Source organism: Anas acuta, chromosome 12 (assembly GCF_963932015.1).
Source record: "Anas acuta chromosome 12, bAnaAcu1.1, whole genome shotgun sequence".
Lineage (NCBI taxonomy): Eukaryota > Metazoa > Chordata > Aves > Anseriformes > Anatidae > Anas > Anas acuta.
The window spans coordinates 9,280,894-9,286,622 of record NC_088990.1 but is presented as its reverse complement, the minus strand read 5'-3'; the positions used below and the strand labels follow the sequence as shown (position 1 = coordinate 9,286,622).

The 5,729-nt window shown below is 36.6% G+C and overlaps 1 protein-coding gene across 2 annotated transcripts in view; it reads left to right on the top strand.

Moving 5' to 3' along the window:
• Positions 1–3,923: 3,923 nt before the first annotated feature.
• TMC3 (transmembrane channel like 3) overlaps positions 3,924–5,729 on the top strand; it is a 43,180-nt gene continuing 41,374 nt past the window's right edge. For both annotated transcript variants that reach the window (XM_068696327.1, XM_068696325.1), the window contains exon 1: positions 3,924–4,013. The gene's annotated coding sequence lies outside the window, so the exon portion shown is untranslated. The remainder of the gene's footprint in view (positions 4,014–5,729) is intronic.

The following is a 5,729-nucleotide window of genomic DNA, read 5'->3' as shown; positions in this document are numbered from 1 at the left end:
TGGTTTATCAACTCCCCAATGAAAGTACACCTTTGAAATTGTTAGACCTCAATACCATTACCCTATCGCATACTGGCACAAAGGAAAAACATGTTTTATGCCCCCTGCAGCTGACCAAATAGTTGTCTTCTCAGTTTTCTGGAAACTAAGTCATTATTTATTTGTGGTTGTGTATTCTACTCAGTACTTGGGATGCCTTTCCAAGAACTGGATATTTCTTCAGATACCAGTTATGTATTAACTCTGTCATTTCTTCATTAGTATGGCCTAATTTATCAGATTCTTCCTCCTGTAATCTGAATGCCAGTGATGATCTTCCAGAGAAGTACTACACTACCTGCTAGACTTACCCTTTCTAAACTTTTGGAATTTGTAAAGGTGATTATTTTTCATACCATTCTCAGGAATAATCTTTGGATGATGTGTATTTACATTTCAAGTCACAGCACTGTTTTATTTTCCTTTTTTCAGTGCTCCTTTTTATGTGTTTCCTGCAAGTGCCACATTAAATGACCATGGGATTCTTGGAAAAGCAGCAGGAAATGATATAATGGTGCCCGCAAGTTCTGTATATTGACTTTTCCACAGACTTGCTGGTCTTTGAGAGTAAGAGTTGCTGGTAAAACCAAGATATTTGATCTTATTCTCTTTTTCTTGATTCTTGTTTATGTGCTTGAAGCCCTGACCTTTTGCTCCTTTATTAAGGGAAAAGAGAGAGGTGAGTTAAAAATAAATAAATAAATAAATAATAATAGTAATAATGGAGATTATTGCGGTTTTGATAATAGGGATACTTGTTTATTTTAGTTGCTTTGTATTCCTAAGTAACTGTTAGCAGGCCACGCTCTGTTATCTACTTGCAGCTTGATTTGAGATAGAGCAGAAAAGTCTGTATAATAGAGTCATAGCTCCACTATAAAATTTGTACGATATGCAAATAAGTAATCGCCATTTAAATCTACATAAGTACATTGAAACTGTAGAGGATAACCTGAAGAAAAAAAAAAAAAAAAAAAAAAAACACCTACAGGGAAAACTTGTCTGTGTCGTTATTCCTCAGTAGCTTTACTGGGGTTGTGTGCTATGGAGGACAGGGCAAAGATTTCAGTGGGAAATAATAGAGAATCACCCAGTGCCAGTGTTACAGAAACAGAAGGAATACCTGGAAGATCTGTGCTTTTGGACATGTTTAAGGAGATCTAGAAGTGCTTCTTTGTAAGATTATGAACATTTATAGCTGGGAATTTTAAAATTGTATCCCTTTGTTGGCCCACAAATAGCTTTGCTTTTGAGATGACTCCTTGTGGTTTATTGTGGTGAGTTTACCAAATAACTTTCCCCTCTTATGGGCTTAGTTTCCATCTGAGGGATAATTTATCCCCTAGATGTTAACAAGAGTAATTACATTGTTTAGAGCCTTCCAGCCTCATTTGGATGATCCCTTCAGTAAATTCCCTCCTCATCTGTGATGATTCCTCAATAAATTCCCCAGGCCAAGCTGGGTTTTCACCACATTCCTTCAGAATCTTGTCACTGGTTGAGTCCTGTTAGATGTATTAGTTTAGCAAAGTGTCAGGATGGTGAAACTGTGCATCCTTGCCTGCCAGGCATAGTGCTGTTCGCTCATGCAGGACCATTGAAAGTAGTTTGCTGGGAGCCTATAGTGGTGATCCTGCCTTGTGCATTCCCCGCATGTGTTACTGTAGGAGGTATGAATACACTTTTTAAGCTGATGGTCACAAAGCCAAGGAAATGAAAAAAGCAGTATGTCTTCACAGAAACCTGCAATGAAATTCTTCACTGTGTTAAAATCACTCTGGTACCAGAAACAGCCTTCTCTTACCAGCTTGAGGTCAAAATGTGCTATTTTACTCTAAACTGTACCGAAGCAGTAGATGAAATTAATCTCTCCTGATCGCTCCATTGCAACTGCTGGACAGCTTCCAAGACTCAAGCAGGCCTGTGTAACGTTAACTTAAGTAATTCAGGATTCCTGCCGTCTGAAAAAAGACATATCCTATAAATGCCATTTTAGTCCTTCATTCGTGGTGCTCAGTAATGAGGCAAAGGATAGAACATGATGGTAGACCTTGGGGGCTGTGTTTTCTGAGCCTTTTAGAAGGACACCAACCAAGTGCAGTTGTCCCACTTTTTATAGATTATTTATAATCCTAGACTTTTCCCTCTCTCAAGCAGAAACACTGTCATCCTAAAACATTAAGCACTTTCATGTTAATAAAAGAAAAAAGAGGAGGGAAAAAAACAAAAACAAAAAACAGCTGGGGTGAGACAACTGTGCTTTGCTTTTGCTTTTCTATAAGGGATACCAGCCCTAGCCCACAAACTTTTTTTTTTCCCCCTTAGAAAAATCGAGGCTGACTCTCCCCTTTACTCCTTACCACCTTTTTTTCCCCTTGAGAATTGTCCTATTGATGTAACTTTAACTGATTACATGAAGGTCAGCCTGGCTTACTGCTGTTATGCATATAAAGCAGGAAGAGTAACAGCAGGGTCACAATTCACTGCAGAATTTTTCCCAAGCCTGGGCATGTTTTTGTTTTTTGTTTTTTGTTTTTTTTTTTAAATAATTTCAGTTGTAGTTAATTTTGTTGTTCACATATTTTGGGGGGAATGCAGGTGTCAATCACATGGTTTAGCTGCTTACCATAAATAATATTATATTATTTTCCTTGTCTGATTCTTATCATACTCTTTTGAAGAAAAAATCAATTCATAGAAGTCTTTTTAAAGCACTTTAACTTGACATATGTGAGATTTTCAGACTCACTGTGACTCCTGAATTTCCTACTTCACAAGTAATTGAAAGGGCACATGGATTTGTGTTTTCTGAATGAGAACAGTTCCTCTTCAGATTTTATTTTAAGACAGAATACATGCAACATAAATTCTGATGAAAATTGACATCAGCTCGATGTAATAAAATACTGAACAGAAATTTTACTGAAAGTTCTTTATTTTTTCCTGTCCAGCATTAAAATTTTGTATTATTGTGCCACATAAGCTCTTTGCTGTCTGCTGTTTGGGAATTTATACAATTTGTGAACTGAAAAGAAAGTATTGGAAACTTCTACCGCAGTTATTGAGGGAGGAAAAATCACTCTTATTTAGTTATTCACTTAAATCTTTTTTTCCCACAGCAGATTTCTGTAGCCGTATTATGGTATGCAGAAGAAAAGACTTGGTTTAGCTGAGGAGGTAAATGAGACCAGAGTGTTCCGTCATGATTGAGAATGAAGAAAAAATAAGCCTCTTTCCATTGTAAATACCTGTTGAGTAGTGCAAAAATTTGCTTTGGGATAAGTGTTTATAGTGATCATTCTTTTAGTAGTCATACTGTTATGAATGCTGTCATTAAAGTTTATTCTTCCTTTGTTTTCTGATAGGCTGTATGAACTGTCAGGTAATACATTTTTTTTCAGAGCATAAAACGTTGTGGTGTTTATCTGTTTTGATCAGTGTTAAATTATTTCATTCACTGTCCAATTACATTTCTGAGTATGCTCATTTTAATAGGCTCGGTATTTTCCTAATTTATCTGCTAATCACTAGAAGCCCATTGGCCTCAGCTCAGAGACTGTTGTGTCCTAAATTTCAGGCTGGAATTAACACAGCACTAGCAAATCTAATGTATAATGAAATTAGAGCATTTTTTGCATACGCACGGGTGAGAACTAGGGCTGATCCTTTGTATGCTCAGGGTTGTGTTTACTCATTTAAGTTTGCACCCACAAAGGGGTCAGTAATTTTGCTGGTTAATGCAACTTCCTCAGCAGGTTTTAAGTACCAGAAATAGCAGTGCATGCAATGACATAAGTCTGTTTACCATGTAATTAAATTGGTCTTGCACTGTTTTAGAGAGATTTTTTTGTGACCTGGATGAGTAACTGTATATATTTTCTTCGCAGTGACAGTACTCAAAACGGATTCATGCCTCTTGCCTGGAATGAAACGTGGTCTTCTGAAACTGTGACACCTGGTAGGAATCAGAAAAGGTGAGATTAGCTTGCAGCACTATCACAAAATTGTTTAGCACAAATATGCAAACTTTATATGCAAGTCTAGGATGACTTTAGGAACCCTCCCTTCACCTCAGTTAAATACCTAATACTAAGAAAGGGTTCTCATAAGCATGAGAGCATTCTGCTAAATGGAAACTGACCTCAAAACTAATCTGTTTTAAAACATGATTAGGAGATTTCATAAAACTCTGAGTCTTAATTTCTCTACAAATGGTAGTGCTTGGACATGATATAATGTTCTGTTTCCTGTTCATCTATTCTTAGAGCTAGGGAACCAAGCTTCCCAGACTTCCCCGGAAATAGGCTTATTCCCAAAAAGAAAAGTTGACAACAAGAATTATTAATGTCCCCAAAATCCAACTTCTACTTTGCAAGATAAATAGAAATAGTTCAACCATCTGGAGTAATGTTAGTAGAGTTAGAAAACTTGTATCTAGAGTCAAGAAGGAAAGATAAGGAAATCATTAAAAGTCATCCTATGGGCAATGTAATTCTTTTTGTCAGCTACAATGTTTAGGAAATTATATGTAGACTAAACATAGTTTTGGTTTCACTCCAAGACACCTACAAGAGAAATTACATAATTTTAACAGAACTCCTTTAACTGAGATGAAATGCCTGGTTTGATCCCCTCTTGGAGAACCATATTCCAGGATGATGTACTTGATGTTGTTAGCTTTTCTCTTCCCCCTTTTTTTTTTCCTCCTGAGTTATGCAGTGAGAGTTGACTGACAAACAGCAAATGTCATTTGCCTCCTCCTCACCCTGTAACCAGAAGGTTGGGGTTAAAAGTGGGAGGGAAGAACAGGAGATGAATAAATGAGAGCACTAGAAATTTGGCAGCATCTGAAGTCTCTCTATACAGTAAAGTGCTGAATGACGCATTAAGGTGGCACACCTCAATTGTGAATTAAATGTGGTAAATTATGAGATAAAAGTATTTTAGAAACTAAATCCATCCCATATTGGTATGTTGTATTATCCTGAAGTGACCCGGGACAGCCAAATGTTCTTGCAGTCTGTCCTTGGCTCCTTTTGCATTATACAGGTTCCTAAGCCAAATTTGCTAAGTTTAACGTCTGAGCTGTAAATAAAGATCCTGAAAGCCTACTGTGTTTTTCTTGTTCTACAAGTCCCTTCACAGTATGGCCCCAATTCAACTAAGTACTTAATATGTACTTAAATCCCACTTAAATCAATGGGATTTAAGCATTTGCTTAAATGCTTTGCTGAATCTGGCCTATTAAACCGTCTGTGTTGGAGATCAAAATGTAATTTATATTGCTGTGATTTCTTTTCTGGTGTTATATACAAGACCCCAAACTACATTTTACTGTAGCCTTGCTTTAACCAAAGCTGGAATTGTTTAGAGGGAATGTGTTCAAGACCTGTATTCATCATGTGCAAGAAATAGGTTTTTAATTATTTTGGACATCAGCTATTGTAAACTTGTGTTCGTGATAAATGAAGTCAAACTCAGTGGAGAAGACTGATTGTTTTTCATGCACCATGAAATCTTCATTTTGAAGTCTAGTAATATGATTTTTTTGATTTTTTTTCCTTTTTCAGTAATATTTGCAATCCTTAGTATTCATGGGAACATCAAAATTTTGCAGAATGTAGATACATGAAAGCATTTGAGGAGGAGGAGAGTTGCAAGTTTTTTCTTCTTTGGCTGATTTGTTGGCA